Below are 24,019 nucleotides of genomic sequence, written 5' to 3' on the forward strand. Positions count from 1 at the left end.
TAACTTTGTAGAGAATAGGTGCTCTGGGGCTAAAGATACTTCAACAATCACTTTAAACATCTCAACCTTATGCTTAATTAAGGCACACAGGATTAGCTGGCTGTGTGAACAACTGACTACAACTTGGTGCATTGCACAGCCATGTTAATGGCTAACTTGAAATACAGAAAGTATTTTTAGGTAAAATTTTATAGGGGGTTTTGCAATGAAGATGATGCCCAAAAACAAGGTTTATCAGTGAAATTACCTAAGGACAAAACTACATAGTTAGAAAAGACTATGTAGAACGTTAGTCTTTCTAACTGGTGAAATTTTATAAGGAAAATTAAGATTAACTTGTAAGGACTCATTTAAAGAAAACAGTAGTTTCTGTAGCATTAAACACACAGACTTCCAGCAGAAGGAGCGCACAGACAAGAGCACTGGGCTTGCACTTGGGCTCTCCTGTACTTCCCAGCGTGGCTCCTGCTGAACCACAGAGTCACTTAGGAAATTTACTCACAGAACTTTTTTAGCTTTAAAAAAGATAATGTATACAAATTACAAAATAAATATATGTACTATTAGTATTAATTTGATTCTAACTTAAGAGTCCTCCAAAATAAATTAAATAGAAAACATTTTATTCAATGTCACTAGTTTTTCATCAAGTCATTTAGGCATAAATATACAGGCTGTTTATGTGTGCAGACCCACACATTAAATTTAATTAGCTTTTTCTGCACAGGCTTTAAAAATATTTACAATACTGAGCCTACCTCCTCCTTGAGTTGAGCATCACTTCAGTAAATATGATTAGAGTACAATGCTGACTGAGTAAAATCCAGGTTTTTAGACAGTATTCCTAGTACCAGTCCGTCTTCTTTCAGATGCCGTTACAGTGAGAAAGGAGAAAAGACAAACTGCTTAACACAGATGAACACAGGCTCTAGGAGAGCCACTAAGGCCAACCACCCGGAAAACAGATACAAATTACATGAGCGGCTAAAACTGAATTTTTATAATGACAGGTTATCCTCCAAACTTTAAGTCTCTTATTTATAAGCACATGATCTATATAGAAGCACCATATTTACCATTAGTTCCAAGAAAATTAGAGCTACTGGATTTATATTAGGTGAGCCTTAAGCTTTCTGTGTTCATTATAAAAGATATAAATTAAACTGGAGGCAGCTTATTTAATGTTTTCATTATAAGTAAGCAGAAATTTGCATAGGAGTTACTAGTGTTATGGTTAATTTTAATTTTAAAAATATATATTTCCAAAAATAAAGTCTTAATTTTTAAATTTGTAATTATGGATCTAGTCTTTATTCTCAGGTTTCTACAACTATCATTAATCCACTTAACATTTTACTTTTGTTATCTCTCCTAACTGTTCAGCTTAGAGCGAGAAAAAAATTAAATGCTAATTTTTCTCTGGTTCTCAGTAGATTCCAAATGTATTAGAGAACAGGTTATGATTATTTTTACATCTCTAGGATCTAACATCACATAGGTGACAATGGAAATGTCCAAGAAATATCTGTTAAACTAAACTTAGAGTATCATTAAGTGTGAGGAGGATGCAGACATCTAAACCAGAGGGACAAGAAACAAGGAAAATAGAGGACACAGTTCTTTGTGCTGTATTTTGATGCACAACCATCCACACAAAAGTAGGATCTGTTGTAGATAAATGGAACTCACATGACCAAATGATAGAGAGGGAGGAAACCTAAACTCAATACCAAGAAACAACCATTTGTACCAAAGCTGGGAAACAAAGCAGGTTATCAGGAAAACATATATATAAATTTTCTTATATAATCTTAAATTTTCGGTTGAGAGAGAGATGGGAAAGAAAGACTTCATATACGTTCACTACCCACCTAGAGTCTTACCCCTCCCCGCTCCATCTTTCCTTCTCTTTCTAGCAGCTGGAAAGTCTCGTTTTAAGTGATCAGCATTCCTCTGACATTTTAAGAGGCTGGACTCTGTTTCCATAGAAATAGCTTTGTCAGCTAATACAGGACTTAGGCCAAAAATAGTGAAAAGAACTTACATTATGCAAACCGGTAAACCTTGTCTTCTATCCTTATTTCTTCACTCTGTTCTTTCCCCAAAATTCAGGTTAGCTTTCTTATTCTGCAAAACAGAAAAAGCAAATAAGTAACTAAGCGCAGAAGTATGAAACTAACCAAGTGTTACAGTGTTTTGTGGGGAGTGAAACAAGGAGTAGTTAAGCATGGTAACAGGTGAGTCTGCAGATGCTTAGGATATTTTTTTTGCAAAGTCATAGTTTTACACACACACACACACACACACACACACACTTCACCACTGTCATCCCAGTCACCAACAGATACCAATTAAAACCAATGTTGTCATATATTAGCATAATGTAAAATGCTGAGCCTGGTGGTAAAGGTCTGTAAGGCCAGTGTGTGCAGAGTACTAAGACAAGGGGATCCTTGGAGCTCATTGGCCAGTCAATAATGAGCCAAATTAATGAGCTCCAGATTCAGTGAAAAGACGCTGTTTAAAAAAAAGAAGGGGGGGTGTGTGAAGAGAGATTAAGGAACACAATACCCACACAAGTACATATATACAACACACAAACATACACACACACCAAAAAGCTGGTTATAAATGCCTACATACTGAACAATTCCACTTATTGTCTAGAACTGGTAAGACTATAAGACAGAAAGTAAACAAGTTGCTTAGGATTTAGGTGGGAAGGTGGGTAAGAGAATTGTAACTGAGGTGTATAGGTTTCTTCAAGGAATGATAAAAATCATCGGGGCTGGTGGTCATTGGTAAGTATTTTTCCTTTGCCACCTCTCTGCAATAATCCAAACCAAACCAGATCAGATCGAATTAGAAAAGAGTCCTGTCCGTCCCCTCCCCAGGAAAACATGTAGAATGGAACAGAGAACTGAAAGACCAGGGAAAACCGGGAGACCGTGTGTTCATTCTCTGGGGGGCAGTTTAAACAGCCTGTGGGAGTGGTCTTGACCTTCCCTGGGGAGGGGTCACCGTTTGGCGGGCTTTCTTGGAGGTGGAGTCTGGACTGCAACCATTCCCAGGAGAAGGGGCTTAGAATGGAGTTTTTGGCCTAACATTTTAAGATGGATGCCAGGGGAGTGAGGTGAAGCCCCCAACCAAACATTTCAGACACTCTGTATAAAGGGGTGTTAGGGTGATACTTCTAATCAAACTGCCATATGTTAACGAATTGTACGTGTGAAATGGGTGAACTGTTGGCATGTGAATGACATAAAATAGTAAAGCACAAAGAAATAACATTAAAAACACTGTAATGAAGTATCTTGGTTGCATACCTGACACACCTGGAAAGGGGGAGCCTCAGCTGAGGTACTGAGTCAATAGGACTGGACTCAGCATGCCAGTGGGGACATTTGTTCAATTGTTAACGATGTGGGAGGGCCCCAGGGCAGTTCCACCTTTGGGCAGTTGGGCTTGGGCTTTATAAGGAAGGTAGTAAATCTATGTAAAACTGAAAAAGCAAACTAGCAAGCAGTGTTCCTCCTAAGTTCAGTTCCTGCCTCTGGGTTCTTGCCTCATTGATGGGCTGTAAAGCACAAGATAAAATGAACCTTTGCTTCCCCTAAAGCTGACTTTTGTTTTTGGTCACTGTTTAATCACAGCAACTGAAACCAAACTCAAACAATATAAACATTAAAATTAAGAAGACTAGCTATAATAAGCATTGAAGGAAGGTGTGGGGAAACTGAGGCTCTTGATAGTTCATGGGATTCAGTTCTCTCCTTCTACCATGGGGTGCCAAGGATGGAACTCAGGTTTATAGGGCTCGGCAGCAAGCACCTTTACCTGCAGAGCCTTCTCTCCAGCCCTGTATAAACTATTTTTAAAATTCTAAACTGAACACTTAGAATCAAATTTTAATGTAAGTTTTGCATATTCATCAATTTTAAAGGAAAACAAAACCCGATTGTACATTTAAAATGACATCTTCTAGAGCCGGGGATACAACCCAGTCTGGAATTCTTACTAAGTATGCATGAGACCCTGTGTTCAAATGGCAGCCTACTCCCACATACACACGCTAAATAAATAGATAGATAGATAGATAGATAAATAAATAGGGGGTGCATTGTTATGTGTAAATTATGCCTCAAAGGAATGAGTGTGTGTGTGTGTGTGTGTGTGTGTGTGTGTGAGAGAGAGAGAGAGAGAGAGAAAGAGAGAGAGACTGACTCCTGTAGCTCAGGCTGGCCCAACTCACTAGTAGTAGTTGATGACCTTAAACCCCTGATCTCATCTCTAACCTCAAGTTTATAGGTTTATAGGTGTGTGCCAAACGCTGGGCAGAAACAGCTTTTTAAAAGACCACTTCAAATTCTGAAAACAAGACTATATTCACATCATATAAAGACCCTATTAACTTTCTAAGGACGTAGATCAATATGGTAGATCAAGTATTTATCAAGCACAAGCCCTGGATCCACTCCTAAACATACGACTCAACTTACTCAACAAATATTTAACTTGATGCCTAACTTTCAGTTTCACAAATTTCTAATGAACAATAAATAAATGACCCCCTAAATCACAGAAGGAACTAGCTGCACCCAAAACAAAGTAAATACAAGCCAAAATTAAAATACAATTGGGTTAGTCATACAAGTTATCAACTCAGAAATTATTACTCAATTAAAAAAAAGGGCACAACTTTAAACAAAAATCAATCCAATATTGAGGTGGAAAAAAGTCCTTTTTTTGTTTGCTTTGCGACAGGGTTAAATGTAGTGGAGCTGGCCTAGACTCCGACACGTGACTGAGGCAGACTTGCAACTCCTGATCCTACTCCCTTATCCTAAGTGCGGGAACTACAGGCTTGCATTACTATTCCTGGCTGGAAAACAAGTTTATACATTTCAGAGTTAAAGGAACTGTTCATGTTGTTTTAGAGATCTATATTTTTATTATGTTTAATGATGTGATTTGTATCTTTTTTGGGTATGTGCACACTTGTGCTAGTTTCTGGAGGCCAGAGGCATCAGATCCCTGGAGCTGGAGTTAGTGGCAGCTGTGAGCCACCTGATATGGCACTGGGAAGAGGAATACAAGCTCAACCACTGGGCCCTCTCCAACATTTGGAAAGAAATACTTTTAAACATCTGAAGTAAGCTGAATTCAATTAGCTCAACGGCACACTATTATAATAAAAGGCCAAGTACGAATAAAATGTGTTTCCTTTTTGGTAGAATACACTGGCAAGTCTTGCAAGGTCATTTTTAAAATCCTACAGTTTAGGTTTCAGATAAGAATACCTTTACTGTCATCCACATAATTGCATTTCAAAGGAGTTATTGCTACTTGCACATCGTTAAAACTATATTAGACACACAATGCCAGGTGAGCTTATAAGGAGTGGAAGCAAAATTCCATAAAAAATATTTAGCTGGGCACCATAGTGCCATGTTATAACTCTAGTGCTTGGAATATGACACAAGAGGATCAAGAGTCCAAATAAAAAAGTGCTGGGCACCGAGGCTCATGCCTGTAAACTCCGAGAGTTAAGGCAAGAGGATCCCTGAGTCAGACCAGCCTGGGCTATGCGAGAATTACCAGTGAGCCTCAGCAACAAATTGAGACTCAGTCTCAAAAAAACCAAAAAAGTTCAAAGTAAAAATCCAATAAAGATCTCAAAGAGGCCCAAGGGTAACATACATCTTAAAGCCATAAAAATCTTCAGCCTTTGAGGACAGAAAACAGTAAGATTCTTGACACTCAGTTGGATAGGAATAAGATGAAGTAATCAGTTTAGAAGATCTATTTATCTTCTGATATAAACTTTCAAGGATTTAGCAGTTTTTGCATTCCTGGACAAAATCATATATAAAATCATCTGAACTCAAAGACGTAGCTTACAAGTTTCTTCTTTCCTCCTATGATTCTGAGTCATATGACTACCTTGACATAGAAATAAAATACAGTAGATACAAGTAGATAGGAAAAATACCACTATGTTTATAATATACAAAAATCAAACCAAAAATGGGTTAAAGACCTAAACATTAAGATCAGAAACTCAAAGTTCTTAGAATTAAACACGGGTTGGAAGGCGGGGATTATACACTTAGTCACAGGTTTTTTTTTTTTGTTTTTTTGAGGGACTCATCTAAAAGCACAGGCAACAAAAACAAAAACTATCAAGCTACAACGGTGGGTACAGCAAAGGAAACAACTGTCAGCGGGCCCCTCCCGATGGAGACAACATCTGCACACCACCCATCAAGAGAGGAGAGTATCCAAAATGGGTAAGGAGCCTAATTCTACACCAAAAAAAATGCAAGAAAACACACCTAAGGGCTAGAGATGATGCAACAGGTAAAGTATTTAGCAGGGAAGCACGAGGACTGGTTCAAATCCTCAGCACCAGGCTGGAGAAATGGCTCAGCGGTTAAGAGCACTGACTGCTCTTCCAGAGGCCCCAGGTTCAATTCCCAGCATCCACATGGCAACTTACAACTGTCTGAAAATCCAGTTCCAGGGGATCTGACACCTTCACACCAATGCACATAAAATAAAAAGTAAATAAATCATAAAAAATAAAAAAAAAAACAAATCCTCAGCACCCACACAAAGGCCAGGCACCCACACAAAGGCCAGGCACTGCTTCACAGGGCTGTATTCCAGCTCGGGTGGGTGGGGTAGGGCGCAGAGACAGGGGTTCAATGGCCAGTCAGTGAGAGATCCTACTTCAAACAAAACGGGGGAGGGAGTAACACCTCATATCACATCAGCAGACACCTCACATCAGCTCACACACATGCAAATGTGTACACACACACACATGCATTATATACACACTTTTAATTAAAAAGAGATGAACAGAAAAGAGAGAAAATGGAACACACACACAATACCATTCTGCCATGGGACAATGGTCTTTTACTGTCACTTGTATTGTTTTAATAAAACGCTGATTGGCCAGTAGCCAGGCAGGAAGTGGGGGGGGGGCAGCGGCGATGAGAACAGGAGAATTCTGGGAAGAGGAAAGGCTGAGCCTGCAGTCATCAGCCAGACACAGAGAAAGCAAGATGAGAATGCTTTCACTGTAAAAGTTACCAAGTCACGTGGCTAAGACAGACAAGAATTATGGGTTAATGTAAGTTATAAGAGTTAAGAAGAAACCTGAGTTAATAGGCCAAACAGTTTATATAATGTAGACTTCTGTGTGTTTCTTTGGGACAGAACGGCTGTGGGACCAGGCAGGATAGAAACTACTGTCAACACCATTCATCTTTTAAAAACAAACTTTAGCCGTTTTTATAAATACAGTATCAAAGAACAGAGCTGTGCACTAAAGACAAACACTCCAAGTCCTCACCTAGATTCAAATTAATAAAGACAGACATTTAGGAAGAAGCAAAGAATAGGTGGCAGTTAGAGAGGAAAGAGGACAGGAGGAGGGGATTACAGGAGACCAGGAGGACATATACCAGACAGTACAGTGAACACAGTGAACAGTAAAGGATTGTGCATTTCAGAATTGCTAAGATAATACATTGTAAATGCTTTCACTACAGACCCTTCAACGTTGTGATAGTGGATGATCCCTTGCCAACAAACGGGGCAGAGGGAAGCTTTAAGTATTTGAGATGACGTGTGTATTTAGCTTGATAAGTCCATTCTGTACTCATTAATCAGAGTGGTTACTTTGTGCCCCCAAAGTAAACGCAATTATAAACTCTAAATTTAATAATTTAAAGTAAACAGTAGTGCTTAAAAAATTCATTCTCATGGAACTGTTATCAGAGAACTGAAAGAACATATGGCAGATAAGAAGCAGCGGCACAGTCCAGCTTCTCAGAGACTGGGAACGGAAACAGTCAGAAGCCAGCTATGCAGTGAGGCGGAGGACAGAAGGAATGCCCTGCATGGACTTCAAAGGGGCGCCCGAGGTCCAGGGCTTCAGCAGAGCTCTGCTGTTAACTCAGCCCTGGAAATAAATCAAGTTTATCTGCTCTGAGTAAACCTGAGTTTGATGCTACTTGGTATCAGCCACAAGGAAACTGAAAGTCATTCCAGCCCACTCTGATGCTGACCACTCCTACTGACCTAGTGGTGGGCCACACACACAGAAAAATGGAATGTGTCTTAGCCTTTTCCAGGGAGCTTATAGTCAAAACACAGAAAGAAGTATAGACTGGCAGAGGCAGAACAGGCACTTCTGCCTGCATAATCATTTAAGTAGAGACATTTTTTGTTGTTGTTGTTAAAACCTGCCTTTCATTCCCTTTTAGTATTTACTAATAGGTACATAAGTTCATAATTTCACTACATATGTATGTATATATACACACACTATTATATATACATGCTCATTGCACTGGGTTTTGTTGTTACTTTTCTAATAGTAAAATCTTTTATCTGGTCCTTTTTCCTACACATATTTACTATACACACGTTTATTATTCTGGGTTTTGTTGTCACTTTTTCTCTTCTCTTAATTCTTTTGTCCATCCCATCTTTCATTCCCCTTTCTAAAATTCCAACCTTCTTTCTCCTGCTTTCTCCCTTTCCACATTTTGAATATTCAACCTTCTTTTCATTTTCTTCTGTTAATTGTTGCTTTCCTTTTTACATCTTTAAAGGTTTTAGTTTTTATTATGCCCACCCAATTCCTGGTGTTGTTAGAGCTGTAGATGCTATGGCTGGTTCTTGAATTTTACTTTATTTCTGCACAGTGTTCATTGCTATTCATTGGAGCTGGGTTCAAGCACAACACTTGCATATACTATATAAACGCTGTTACTGAACTATACCCATTGCTCAGGTAAGAAACAGCAACAAGGCTGTTCTGTACACTACCTATGTTTGCTCAAAAGTCAGTGAATACTTAGGAAAAAAGAATAGGAGAGATAAAACCTCCATCTTGGGCTGGGGCAATGACTTAGTAGATAAGAAAGAGTACCTGTTACACAAGAATACAGACCTGACTTCAGATCTCAGACACCTACATAAAAGCTACAGAAGGCTGCATGTGCCTGTAGCTCTAGTGATGGGGAGCATAGAGGAGGTTCCCTGTGACAGAAAAACAAACCAAGTTCAGTGAAAAACTCATCCCAAAGGAATAAGGGCGAGTTATAGAACGCAGGACATCTGATGTTCTCCTCCGGTCTCCACACATCTGCAGTGGACACCCGCACACACACAAAACAAATGCATGGTAGTGACTAGGTTCAAAACAGGCATAACTGGAGCTGCCTAAAGATAACATACACAAGTTTCTACTTTGTTTGCACAAACAAGATAATTTCATTGTGGAAAACAAGACTTGCAGTAATTTCCTGCCATCATTCCTCAGCTTAAGTATCAAATTAGAATATTGCTGGATATTATAGTTAGTATATTTTTAAAACTGCTGTTTGGGGGCTGGAAAAACCGCTGATAGATGGCTGTGTGTTACAAGTACTGACTACTCCTGCAGAGGATACAGGGTCTATTTCCAGCACCCCATCCAGCTCAACTCTAGCCACAGGGGAACAGATGCCCTCTGCTGACTTCTATAGGCACTGTATGCAAGGAGTGTCCAGAAACACATGCAAGTGAAACACACCCACAGAAATAAAACAAAAATAAAGGTTAAAATATAAACAAAATACAACTTGCTGTTTGAATTGCTAACTTAGCTTCAAAAGAAATCGAGTGCTAACTCAGTTGTGAAGAGCACAAACTCACAGAGAAACCCTGTCTCGAAAAACAAAACAAAAAAAAAAAAAGCACAAACTGCTCTTTCAGGGGACTAAGCTCAGTTCCTAGCACCTACATCAGGCAGCCCAGAACCACCTGTAACTACAGATCCAACGGATCTGACATCCTCCCCCGCACTCACAGGCACTACTAGTACACATTATATACAAATAAAATAATGAATTAATTAATTCTGATTTGAGATTTGGATATAATTTCCAGTTTGTAAAATGGCTCTAAATATACTTCTACCACATTGTACACTAAAGATTCTGCCAAAAGACTTTAAAACCTATACAAGAAGCAGGACATAAAAATCAGTATACATGGCCGGACGGTGGTGGCGCACGCCTTTAATCCCAGCACTTGGGAGGCAGAGGCAGGCGGATCTCTGTGAGTTCGAGACCAGCCTGGTCTACAAGAGCTAGTTCCAGGACAGGCTCCAAAACCACAGAGAAACCCTGTCTCGAAAAACAAAACAAAAACAAAAAACAAAAAAAAATCAGTATACAAAATCCAACAGATTTTTTACATATATATAAGGACATTGTCAAGAAAGAAATGAGGAAAAAAAAAAACCCAGTCACAGTAGTAGTAGCAGTAAAATACCTAGGCGTAAACTCAAGGATTTAAAAGAGCTAAACAACGAAATATATGTAAAAAATAAGAAACTAAAGACTCTAGAAGATGAAAAAAACATCCCATGTTCATGGACTGGCAGAATTAATGCTCTTTAAATAGTCACATGCTCCCACAACAGCTAACCAAAAATATAATTTAAAATATTAAAATAAAAATCATTTTATGAATTAATATATGATAATACATTTTAAAATTATTACCAGATATCATATCAGCTCTTCCAAAGCAATTCTGGATGCCAGTTCTTAAAAATCTTTAAACTTTTAAATAGGTGTTGTCTCCATATTATATATCTATGTATAACCTGCACACAGTATCCATGGAAACCAGAAGAGGGCATTAGATTCCCTGGAACTGGAGTTATAGGCAGTTGTTAGCTGCCACATGGGTGCTAGGTATCAAACACAGGTCCTCTGGAAGAGCAGCTAGTACTCCCAAGCGCCAACCATCTCTTCAGTCCTAATCAGTGATTATTCTGACTCCCAATACCCACTACTATGAGGAAATTTAAAGATTATTTATTTATTTAGTATGCAGTTAGCCAGAAGAGGGCACCAGACGTGGTTGTGGGAATTGAACTCAGGACCTTTGGAAGAACAGGCAATGCTCTTAACTGCTGAGCCATCTCTCTAGCCCCTATAGTCACAATTTTGACTGTAAGAAAGCTATTAGTTGGGCATGGCTGTGAATGCCATTATTTCCAGTGCTCAGAGACAGAAGCAGATGAGTCTCTGTGAGTTCCAGACCAGCCTGGAATACATAGTGAGACATTGTCTCTAAACAAACAAGCAAACAGGCTATTCAGGCAAGAATGTTTAATATGCTCAGGCCAGTGCCTCACAGCACAAAAATTATCTAATTCAAAATGCTAAAGTTGAAGAACTCGGAGTTAAACGCTGGAATATTACCTAATATTTCCTAATACAAAATCAAAATTGAGGCATTCACACAGCAAATAGAATTCAATAAATTTCTCATACATTAAAAAGTATGTTAAAATAGCCACGTTTCCTAGCTAAACACTAAGTGGAATACTTTTACTTATGATGTTCCAAAGCATTTTAAAAGAATTATAGGTTTTCAAATACCTTTAAATGCTGAGAGTGATTGAAAAAATCCTCACATATTTAATCCATTGTTTTCTAAAATGTTCAAGAAAGGACTTCTATAGTTGCTTTTTCAGCACAGGATATTGGTTTATATACTGACAGTCTCTACATATTTAAAGCTCTTCAGATAATAGAAACAGTTGCCTGCACTGGGACCAGTAATAAATCAAATTACAAAACTGTTACAGCAAATTCAAGATGCCACTCATCAAAGAAAATTGCCATCCTTTGTGTGTCATATTAGAGCACATTCAGATCTTCCTGGTCCATCAGCTGAAGGGAATGCTTTAGCTAATAAACTTACTCAATTAGTCCCTTTATTTCAGGTTGAACTTGCCCAGCAATCACACGCTTTACATCAACAAAACAGTAAAAGTTGAAGAAAACTATTTGGATTAACAGGATTGCGCATCAGACTGTGAAGCAATGTGATATATGCTCACAGTATTTACCTGTATCTCATCAGGGAGTAAATCCCCGAAGCCTGCTTCCAAATCATTTATAACAAATGGATGTTACTCATATTGCAGAATTTGGCAACTTAAGAATATATGCATGTGACAACTGATACACATTCAGGTTTCTTAATGGCCTCTACACACACTGGAGAAACATGTGATAACTCGTTGCTTAAAACGTTTTTCATATATGGGAATGCCTAAAACCATAAAGATGAATAATGGATCCGGATATGTTAGTAAAGCATTTCAGCAATTTTGTCCCCAATCGAATATGAAGCATAAAACAGGCATTCCTCTTAACCCTCAAGGACAAGGAATTGTGGAGCCTGCCCATGGCTCCTTGAAAACACAACTTATAAAAATAAAAATGGTGAAATTATACCCTCAGTCTCCACATAAGCCCTTAAATCATGACCTTTTTACTCTATTTTTCTTGAATATGGATACCATTGAGAAATATGACACAGAAAGATTCTGGCATGATGGCACCAGAGCAATCTTCACTAAAGCAAAATGGAAAGACCCTTGCACAGGATTATGGGAAGGACCTGACCCTGTTTTAAAATGGGGTCAAGAATAGGTCTGTGTATTTTTCACAGGAGAATGAGGTATGATGGCTTCTGAAATGTCTGGCCCAGTGTGTGCAGCAGAGCAACGCCAACCCTGATGATATCATGGCCTCTGGTGCCCCCACAGGAAAGTCGGAGTGAGACTGCTGAACCTGCATTCCTGACCCTCCTATGTCATCATGCTGCAGTCTGAGAAGGGAAGGAAGACCGTGGTGATGGCTGGTGAGTCCCAGCTTCCTGGTGGACCTACTGCACAAACTTCCAGACATTAGTGAGTCCCTATTACTTTGGAGATGGCCCAAGAACACTGACTGAATACGTGGTAGTTTATCCATACTATATACCTTGGGACACAGAATTCATTTTTGCCAGTATAGTGTTCAATTTAGTTGTTGAAGTAAAGGACCTGAGAACTGAGACCTCAGAAATTTTCCCTCTGAGGGAAAGAGAATTGTTAAAGCAATGGCACACTATAATGGAGGCAAAGACTGACTGAAGCCTCTCTCCAGAGATGAAGAGGAGTGGCATAAAAGTTTTTGCTGCTACTCAGAGACTGGCACAGTCGGAACTATCTTTGAAAGTTAAAAGCAGCAATGCAATTGAGCTATAAGAGAGGAGAACACTCATAGCTCACCCATCACAGAAACTTCTTGTCTTTTGATTAGAATGGATTTAAAAGAATTCTGATTTGATAAATTGTGTGTTTATTGTTAATTTTCATACTAGAATTATGGTATTGACTTAACAATAATAATAATATTTAATAGCTTTTTGACTTTTTCTTTTCTTTCTTTTTTTTCCCCTCTTTTAAGAATGAATGTTATGTAACCCACACTGGCCTGAAGTTTGAAATTCTCCTGCCTTGGAAAGGTGGTAAGAATATAGGAAGCAGGAGTGCTGGAGTTTAAAGGCAGGATCTCATTAAGTAGCCAGGCTGCCCTATACCTGTGCCTCTGTGGTGGGGTCTTAGGTCACTATCTTCTTACAATTTTACTACTATAACAGCTTTGAATTATTTGGGGGGGGGGAATGAAGCTAAAAATTAGATCGTCCTTCATTACATTCTTTGCAAATTTGGTTATCATTCTATTATAGCAGTACCATGCAATATAAAGAAGTGGGAGCAGGGGAACAGTGCACAAAGACACGGTTCATTCTTCTTTTTCCTCAGGTGCTAAGGATTAGATCCAAAGCCTTGTGCATATGAGGCAAGTGCCACCAAGTCCCCGCAATTACTTTTTTTCTAAACCTGATAATTAGGGTCCTCATATGTCATATATTGATGGCGGAAGGTCATTGGCTAATAAAGGTACTGCCCTGGCCCATTTTATTGGTTAGAGGATAGGTGGGAGGAGTAAACAGAACAGAACGCTGGGAGGAAGAGGAAGTGAGCTCAGAGACTTGACAGCTCTCCTCTAGGGAGCAGACGCCTGAGAGAGACGCCATGCCCCGCTCCGGCATGAAGCTCCGACCCAGGATGGTCTAGGCTAGAATCTTCCCGGTAAGACCGGTTCTCACAGATTATTAGAGATGGGTTGATCGGGATGTGAGAATTAGCCTGTAAGTGCTAGAGCTAAAGGGCCAAGCAGTGCTTAAAAGAATACAGTGTCTGTGTAATTATTTTGGGGCATAAGCTAGCTGAGCAGGCGGCCGGGGTGCTGGGAACGCAGCCCCGCCGCCTCCCTTATTACTTCAATATATATTAAAATTTAAAAAAGCATTTTATTTTAATCAGTAGAAAATACTCTGTTTGTTCACATCAAGCACAAAATTAAAGTCTTTTGGGGCTATCTCAGACCTCACACCCAGGGTAGAAATTAGTTCAGAGCCAAACAAGTTATGTGCTTGGTTACTTGAACTGCCCCATTATCACTTTCAACTCCTACATAATAAAAGAGTAAATGTATCCAAAAAGTGTTTTTGAAAGAAATACAAGAAGGAACGGTATTTTATGCCATTTTCAAGCTGGCTACAAATCTATTTTTTAGCATTTAGCTTAAAATGACCCATAATAAGGCTTTTATGTATATGGCAACCAATAAAGATATATAAGCCTTAAAGAATAAGAACAGCCTAGAACACAGTCAGTGTAAGAGACAAGATAAAGCCAATTATTCCTGAATACTAAGTTAAACTGCTAAAATTTTCTTCTGGAAGCACCAAGAGACTATTAGTAGCCAAGAAAAAAATAAAATGACTCGTTAGGAAACTGCAGCTATTCTGTAACCACAGCTGAGTAGAGGTAAATGTAAGGAGGGTAGCCAATAATATTCAATACTTCACACATGGGAGCATAAAGGAGCAGAGGGGAAAAAGGTAAAAGAATGGCTATTACAAAGGATGCTTTGACAGGATTTTGAGATGGGGAGTCAAATATAATTCTAAAATACTTAGTATAATAATTGGGCTTGGGAGAACTATATAGACCTTTAAAATATGGCCATTCCCCTTCCCTTATCCTTGAGGAAGAGAAGGGATGGCTTAGATTCAGAAAGAAAATGACAAATTCTAATACTACTACTACCTCTCTCTCTCTCTCTCTTTCTCTCTCTCTCTCTCTCTCTCTTTCTTTACAGGGTTTTTCTGTATCTTTGGTGCCTGTCCCGGAACTAGCTCTTGTACACTAGCTGGTCTCGAACTCACAGAGATCCGCCTGCCTCTGCCTCCCGAGTGCTGCGATTAAAGGCGTGCGTCACCACCGCCCGGCTGACAAATTCTACTTTTAAAGTATTACTCACATTCCTTTATTGCCAGTACCAGCCTGATAATAAATTAAAAAAAATAAATAAATTCAAAGAGTTAATTTCTAGTGTCTATATCAAAAACTTCATAGCAAACAAGCTATATGATACAGTCATTACAGGGTACGAGAACCTCCCTCCATTGGTGCTATTCCCACAAAGTACTTCTTAGCATCAGGCTAGCTGAGCCTGATATCCTGGTTGGCAAAGACCAGTCAAGATTTTTCATGAATAGGCTGGTGCTTAGGGGCCAGAAATGTTCTGTGATGAAGGGTTCATTGCTCTAAGACATGGAATTTACTATGGATCTTCAAGAGCACTTGAGGAGTCCCTTCCTTCAATGTCATCGTCACCATGACTGCCAAGATGTTAAAAGAATGTCATTAAATGGCCTCTCACCTGCAAACTTCCCAGTACTGACCTCATTTGTCCATTACCCTCAAATTTTGGATAGTGCCTCCTGCCCCTCCCCCCATTTTTATTTGGAGGGACTTTATTCCATATCTTATTGCTGCCCAAACCAAATGGACTGAAGGCCAGGGCTGGTTAGATAGCTTCCTCTACCCACCCCACTCTGTGTGTTCACTAAAATAAAAACAAACAAGGAAACGAAAAACTAAAAAGTAGGAGTTTTAGCACACTGTTAATTGTTGGATAAGGCACTGGAATAGACTTGTAACTTACATTCACATCTTATATTTGGATTGCTAAAACTTTTATTATTATTAGTGTGGGGGGGTACATACCACACCCAGTAGGGGTCAGAAAACAACTCTGTGGAGTTGGCTCTTTCCTTTCACCTAGTATTCAGATTGCCAGGTTTGTGCAACAAGTGACTACTGAGCTACCTGGCTAGCCCACAATACTTTCTTTAGCACACTGCAAGTACAGTTCTTCATCTTATCTCCACAAATGACCTAAAATGTAGGCAAAATCAGAAACCCCCGTTTCCCAAATATACAGGCACGGAATAGTCAAATCCAAGTAGGTAACATTCCTGTGGATTCACAGTGCTGTTGGTACCTGTCATACACACTACATGCTTCTTCGAAAAGTCTCATAATTACACTACTCTGCAGCCCTTAAAATATGGTCAGAGAAAATAAACATGTTCCCTCAACTGACTGCTTCATGCTTTGTTAATGTATCACAATTTTATTTCACCACCTAACTGTACTAACATTTACTGCTCAGGTCCCTAAAGCTGAGCCGAGGCAGTCCTTCAGAGTGTAGTAATAAGAGCGGCGGGGCTGCGTTCCCAGCACCCCGGCCATCTGCTCGGCTAGCTTATGCCCCGAAATAACAACACACAAACTATATTCATTTAAACACTGCTTGGCCCATTCTCTTCTAGGCTAATTTTCACATATTAATTTAGCCCATTTCTAATCATCTGTGTGTAGCACCCCAAGGTGCGCTTACCGGGAAGATTCTAGCCTAGTCCATCCTGGGTCAGAGCTTCAAGGCGTGTGTCTGCCCAGGAGCGGGGCATGGCGTCTCTTCTGAGGCATCTGCTCCCAAGAGGAGAGCTGTGGAATCTGACCTCACTTCCTCTTCCTCCCAGCATTCCGTTCTGTTTACTCCTCCCACCTATCTTCTAACCAATAAAATGGGCCAAGGCAGTTCCTTTATTAGCCAATGACCTTCCTCCATCATCAGAGAAATGTTAGGAATATGATCCCCTACTATCCACAAAAAACCAAACCATGCTACCAACAGTCCCAGGTTCCAAGTGATCTTACATTAAAAAAAAATTACTCTTTCTGATCGTGCTCCAATTTCAGCATGCTTTGCCAAGGTGAACCACTTGTCTTAACCAAACTTTTCAATAATAAAATATTAAATCATAGCTCTAAAAATGCATAAAAATGTAGCACACCAGCCTGTTTGATAAACTAGCTATCCTCCTGTGGTAAAATTTAAGTAGCTGTAATATTCCTAAATACAACTAGTTATATAATTTTAAGTCCATGACATTTGACACACATCCCAGCTCCTTTCTTCCCATGCTACTCCACTGTCTTCTGCATGGCTTTTCTGAGCTCCCTAATTCAACCTCAGTCTGGCTTTTTGCGGATCATTCCTCATGGTGATGCCAGATTAGCTTTCCTGAAAGAATCCCTATTACCATGACAGTGCTCCTTTAGAAGTTTTCGCTGCCTTTTTTCCTTTATTAAAAGCTACTGTTTACTGAGGGTTAACTATGCAACAGTCACTCACTGGGCTTAGTACGTGGCATGCATGATCTAATTTAAACCTCGCAGCAGGCTCCTTATTGAATGATGTGCCTTACTTTACAAGGTACAAAATCTGTGCCTAAAGTCTGTTGATTCCAGGGCACTTTACCAATTATCCTGCAGGACACCATAGAAATTCCTCAGCCTGAAACTTTTATTACCTCTTTTGACTTATTCTTTCCCCACTTTATTTCTCCCTCCCTAGATCCGGAATCAAACTAATATTTCATATCATGTAAACCTTTTAACTTTCCACTTCCACATCACCAACATATTGTTTCTTACACAAACAATTACTGTTTTTCAATCTGTTAAGTTTTCCTTTCCATTGAGCGTCTTAGAAATCTTCCCTAGACTAACCTGGTTCTCTTCCAACTCTTTCCCTCTGAGGCACCATGCATTTTCTACCTTGAAATCAGAACACTTATTGTCACATTAAACCAAGCAGATTTCAAGCTCTGTCATGGAGTTAATGTCTAATTTGTATCTGATAAGCTCATACAATGTGTGATACAATAGTCCTCTCAGGCAATTATAGAGCTCCGGGCTGTTTTCCAGTCTCTATGAACAAGAGTGAACCGTAGTGAAAACCAGAGGAAGGAAAACTTTTAGACTTTCATGCTGTGTTATAATTGCTTTATCTTACTATTATTGTTAACTTTTTACTGTCCCTAATTTATGAACTGAACTTTACTATAAGCATGTTTACATATAACAAAAACATCTTAGTATTTACAGAGCTTGGTACTATATTCAACTTCTTCAGGTGTCACTAGCACATATTCCAAAAGAATAAGAATATATATGCTGTGCTACATATCAATAATTAATCTTCTGAATGAGTATCTTTGGCTTGACAGAACTACTTTTATTTGAGAGGGAGACAGCCTTACTATGAAGGTCCTCATTCATAATTTTACATATAAGTAAATCAACATGGCCTGCCAGCAAACGGTAAGATGGCCTTTAAGCCTAAAATTCATTTTAAGGACAGACTACTGTTTATCAAAGTCATGCCTATGGGGTTAAGTTATGACCATTCTTCTTCCACTGAATATATAGTTTCCTTTGAAGTAATGAGGAGTTAAACTAATAAGGAAAAATGATGGAGGAGGGTCATCTTTCTATTTGTTGATTTCATTGGTTAAGCAATAAAGAAACTGCTTGGCCCTCATAGGTTAAAACATAGGTGGGTGGAGTAAACAGAACAGAATGCGGGGAGAAAGAAGCTGAGTCAAGGAGTCGCCATGATTCTCCTACCGGACACAGACGCAGGTTAAGATCTTCCCTGGTAAGACACCTCGTGGTGTTACAGGGATATTACAAATGGGTTAGATCGATATGTAAGAGCTAGCCAATAAGAGGCCAGAAGGTGTTTAAAAGAATACAGTTTCCGTGTAATTATTTCAGGGCATAAGCTAGCCATGTGGGCGGCTGGGTGGCTGGGACACAGCCCCGCCACTCCGATTACAAAAGAAAAATGGTTACTTTTTAGTATGTCTCCCAAGGACACTGTTTCTAAGACTAGAACTATATATTCTGGTAGAATGAAGATAGAAATGCCAGGTCATAGAGCCTTAAGTGTAGAGCCTTAAGGTCTAAAAATATTAACAAAATACAAATATTTCCAAAGTGATAGGAATTAGAATAACATCTAACAGACCGTTAAGTATTCATAAGAGTAACTTAACTCTATTCCCCACACCCCTTTTTAAAAGGCAGCCCATTATTTTTACTTGCATTCACATTGAACTAAAGTAAAAACTATAGCAAACAGAAAGAGTTTATGCATAGAATTAAAGTATAGCTAAGGGTATAGCCAATAGTAGCATTCATGACTACCATACACAGGCCTCAGTTCCCAGCAAAGAGTGTATATACTTTATATAAACATAGAACACAAACAGGATGCCATTTATGATAATGATAAAAGTTAAAAGCAATCAAACCAATTTTTAATAAAGGGAAAAACAAAACAATATGAACTTTGTTCTTGTTGTTGTTCCAGACAGGCTCTCTGTAACTCTGGCTGTCCTAGAGCTTGCAATATAAACCTGAGGTCCACCTGCCTCTGCTTCCTGGGTGCTGAGATTAAAGGTGTGCACTACCACACCTGGCCATAAACTATTTGTTATTAAGGAGTTAATATCAAGGCAGCTGTCTGAAACCACACAAATTTATGCATCCATGCCTACTCTTGTACTTATCCTTATCAAATTCTTATCAGTACTGCTCAATGGACAATTTAATGATCAAGTATATCCTCCTTTTTATATTAGTAATTATGAACTATATAAAATAATGGTTTCATTATGACATCTTCATACATGTATACAATGTACTTCTACCACCTCCATTATATAATCAAGTCTTTAAAAAAAGATTTACACTTATGAGTCTTTGCCTGCATTATGCATATGTACTGAGTGTGTACCTAGTGCTCATGGAGTCTGAAGAGAGCATCAGATACCCTGGAACTGGAGTTACACATGTTCATGAGCCACTGTGTGGTTGCTAAGGCTTGAACCTGGGTCCTCTAGGAAAAGCCGCTAGTTTCACTGTAAATTAATCTTTATATTTCTAGCAACATGTACAGAAATAGGCTTATACATACATCACACGTATACATACATGCCATTTCATGACATTACCTGACCACCACCTATAGATGAGAATCAGCTCTCTACTATTAGTCATTCTTCTCGTAAGTTATATTTCCCTTTTCAGTGAAATCACTAATACATCCCTACTTTTTCTGACAATATTTTTAATATTTTAAAATTCATTCTATTTTGTGTATATATGGGTGCTTTCCTTGCATGTGTGTATATATACTATGTGCATACATGGCCTATAGAGACCAAAAGAGGTTATCAAATCCCCAATGGCTAGAGATACAGAGAGTTGTGAACCACTACATAGGTGCTGACATATAAATCAGGTCTCTGGAAGAGCGGACAGTACTCCTAACCACTGGGCCAACTCTCCTGTCCCAGAAGTAGCATTTTTTAAAGGTTTACTCTCATGGCTATTTTTGAGGATTTTTTTTTTCCTGCTCAGATCCACTTATCACTCAGTCTCTTCCATTTGCTCCAGGTTCTAGAAGGCTGGCTTCATTAGCTTATGTTTTTGTGCCTTCCAATCTTCCACAGCGCTGCCAATAATAATTCCCCACTAGAAACAAGCAAGGCACGGTTGGGTTCTTTATTTCCCCAGCTTCCTCCTGTGGATATACAAGGGCTGCATTCCGTTCAGGTCACAGTTCTCAAGGCTGCACTACTACTGCTACATTGTAGGTAAGTCCTGGTAACTAGCTCCTTTGTTCCTCCAGAGCTATGGTCAACAGGCTTTCAGCTGTTGCTATGCGTGGGGTGTTTCACCATTCCTTCTTTGTGAACTTTCATTAAATTTTCTCCTATTCCTGGGCTTCATTTTACAATCTACTGCTTGTATTCTAATAGAAATATCTTCTGTGAGTGTACAGCACTCAGAGCCATTACTTCACCCTGGGGAACTTTCCTTACACCTTTCCCTTCTTTATCTATGCTCCTCTTTCTGAGTGTTCTCTTAAAGCTTCCTGAGAAAGGATAAACAGGGATATATTTTTGAGACTTTGATTGACTTGGTACTAATGTAGATCACATCCTAGAGATATTCTTCTGTTTCTTTGCCTCCAATGACTTTACAACCTCTTCCAAGAACTCCCTGACATATTCTAAACAAGAACTCTATCCTGGCAGTCAGAAAGAAGGGATACCAAAGTCGCACCTCAAAACAAACCTCACATTTATTGGGAGAGAAAAAACTAGGAGGGTGGCTGCCTCTGCTCATGCGAGAAACAGAAAGGAACTAACAGAAGGCAGGATTTATACAGAGTTTCTTGGGGGTAGGAGAGGAACCTTTCAGGGTGAAGCTTTCCAGGGTGGGGACTGGTGGGATTCAAGTTCAGTGCTTGGGCAGGGTCCAGCGGCTAGGGCGGACAGTGTTCTGTGAGTGGAACTGGCAGCTGAACATCCTCGGGGGAGTCTGGCCACTCATGTGCCTCCAGGGATTCACAAAGTTAAGAAAGAGAGTAACTACCCATGGCAGCTCGAGTTGGCTTGAACAGTCAAAAAGATACACCACGGAACTACAGTTTTAGCTTGCAGTGACTTTTGGCTTTTTGTTCTTCATTCCATGGAAACATTTACAGTAAGAACAAGCCTTTCTGTCCAACTACGTAAGTGAAAAGGTAGAGAGGAAGCACTGGAGATAGGAGAAGGTAGTAAGAGAGGGGGATGAACAAGACTACAAACAAAGGAAGTATCTAGTGTATGTATGAAAATGTTAGTAAAACCTAACACTGCAAACTTAAAAAAATACATTAGGAGGGACTAGAAGGGTGGTTTTGCGGTTATGATTACTTCTTGTGGCTGGGCGGTGGTGGCGCACGCCTTTACTCCCATCACTCAGGAGGCAGAAATAGGCAGATCTTTGTAAGTTCAAGGCCAGCCTGGTATACACAGTGAGTTCTAGGACAAATTCCAAAATTACACAGAGAAACCCTGTCTCGAAAAAACAAAAGCAAAAACAAAAAAAAGAAAAAGAAAAGGTCTTTGAACTTTGAAATGGTCTTTCATGGGATCCAAGATAGGTTAGCAGTGCCCACATCAGGAAATTCCTGTAACCACAGTTCTAAGGAATACAATGCCCTCTTCTGGCCTCCATGGGCACCAGCATACACATGGCATATATTTATACAAACCATATACACATAAAGAAAAAGATCTTTTAAAACTTAATTTTTAAAAAAGTGATATAAATAAAACGCTTTACTTTCCTATAGTTTCTTTTTTCTTTTTTTTGGATTTTTCGAGACAGGGTTTCTCCGTAGCTTTGGTTCCTGTTCTGGAACTAGCTCTTGTAGACCAGGCTGGCCTCGAACTCACAGAGATCAGCCTTCCTCTGCCTCCCGAGTGCTGGGATTAAAGGCGTGCGCCACCGCCACCTGGCTTTTCCTATAGTTTCTGTATTGTTGGTATAACTGTCAATAATGTTCAGTGTTGGGAATTAGATATCAAAATAGACTTTATGTATTGCTGATGCTACTTAATATTTTTTGAAGGGAAATTTCTACTAAAATGTAAAATAACTGATTTATTAATTCATTTAGAAATCATTCCTATATAATGTATCTCTATAAGGATAGCCAGTGTAACATTCAAACTTTAAGAGATAATAATTTGCCAATAGAAAATTGAATGACTAAATTATAGAAAAAAATCTATATAATGGATTATCACTAAATAAACTTTAAGTTATATTGTTTATAAGTTAAGTTATATTTGCCACAGGTAAATACTAAACTCTTGAAGTGTGACCAGAACAAAATTTTAATTAACTTAAACTTAATAATTGATATAATAAAGCGTTTAAATATTCAAGAACATTTCAGATATGTTATTCTAAACTTGGAGTTTAATAAAATTTAAATGCAGTGAACCACAGTCATGTCTCACTTAATAGGGAGATAGGGTCTAAGAAGTAAATCATTAGGCAGATTATTGCAATGCAAACATCAGAGAAGACATAAGAGCTCAGTTCAAGCCAATTCAATGTGGACATCTAATCCAATCAAAGTATAGGGTAAGGATACAATGCCTAAGGCTGATGCTGCTATTAAAAGACTCATACTGTTTTACTGTAAATGTGTTTTTGCAAATAAAGGAACTCAGACTAAAATATTAAAGTACAGTTTGGTTTAGCAAATACATAAACCTGTAGTGCAGTGGTATTTTATTTGTGTTTTAGTAAATAAAGTTTGCCTGAAGACCAGAACGCAAAACAGCCACACTAGTCAGCCATACAAGCCAGGCAGTGGTGGCACACACCTCTAATCCCAGCAGCCACACTACTTGCCATAGAGGCCATGTGGTGGGAGCGCAAGCCTTTAATCCCAGCATTAGAGAAGAATAAAAGGAGGTATGAGACAGGAACTCTCTCTTTCAGTCTGAAGATGTCGCAGAGGTAAGAGCTCTCTAGTGTGGCTTGGCTGAGTTGCTTTTCCGATCTTCAGGTGAAACCCCAATATCTGTCTCTGGGTTTTATGATCCGTGCTACACAGCAGCAGTCATTCACTAACTTGTGGGACGACACTGCTGCATGCTTTATATGGCTGGCACTGTAGCAGGTTTGTTTACGCCAGCATCACCACAGACACGTAGGAAATTGTGCAGTATTGTAGTATCACTAGGTGACACTAATTTTTCCAATATTGTTATATTAATGCTATTAATGAAAAATTATTAATCTAATTGAGATGTACTAAGTATAAAATACAAACTGATTTCAAAAACTGTTATTTTAGCCGGGCGATGGTGGCTCACACCTTTAATTCCAGCACTCGGGAGGCAGAGGCAGGCGGATCTCTGTGAGTTCGAGACCAGCCTGGTCTACAGAGCTAGTTCCAGGACAGGCTCCAAAGCCACAGAGAAACCCTGTCTCGAAAAACCAAAAAAAAAAAAAGTTATTTTAAAAGATTTAAACTATCAT

At 39.1% G+C, this 24,019-nt stretch overlaps 1 protein-coding gene across 8 annotated transcripts in view; it reads right to left on the bottom strand.

Moving 5' to 3' along the window:
* Pals1 (protein associated with LIN7 1, MAGUK family member) overlaps window positions 1-24,019 on the bottom strand; it is an 86,376-nt gene that overhangs the window by 43,935 nt on the left and 18,422 nt on the right. For 3 of the 8 annotated variants that reach the window (XM_041658231.1, XM_041658229.1, XM_041658234.1), the window contains exons 2-3: window positions 2,045-2,127; window positions 759-862 (exon numbers count right to left, since the gene is read on the bottom strand). The gene's annotated coding sequence lies outside the window, so the exon portion shown is untranslated. The remainder of the gene's footprint in view (window positions 1-758; window positions 863-2,044; window positions 2,128-24,019) is intronic. The other 5 variants (XM_041658228.1, XM_041658232.1, XM_041658233.1 and 2 more) reach the window with 2 other exon arrangements.

This window comes from Microtus oregoni, unplaced genomic scaffold (assembly GCF_018167655.1).
Source record: "Microtus oregoni isolate MIOR12 unplaced genomic scaffold, Mior012 000009F_ref0000495, whole genome shotgun sequence".
NCBI classification, from domain to species: Eukaryota; Metazoa; Chordata; class Mammalia; order Rodentia; family Cricetidae; genus Microtus; species Microtus oregoni.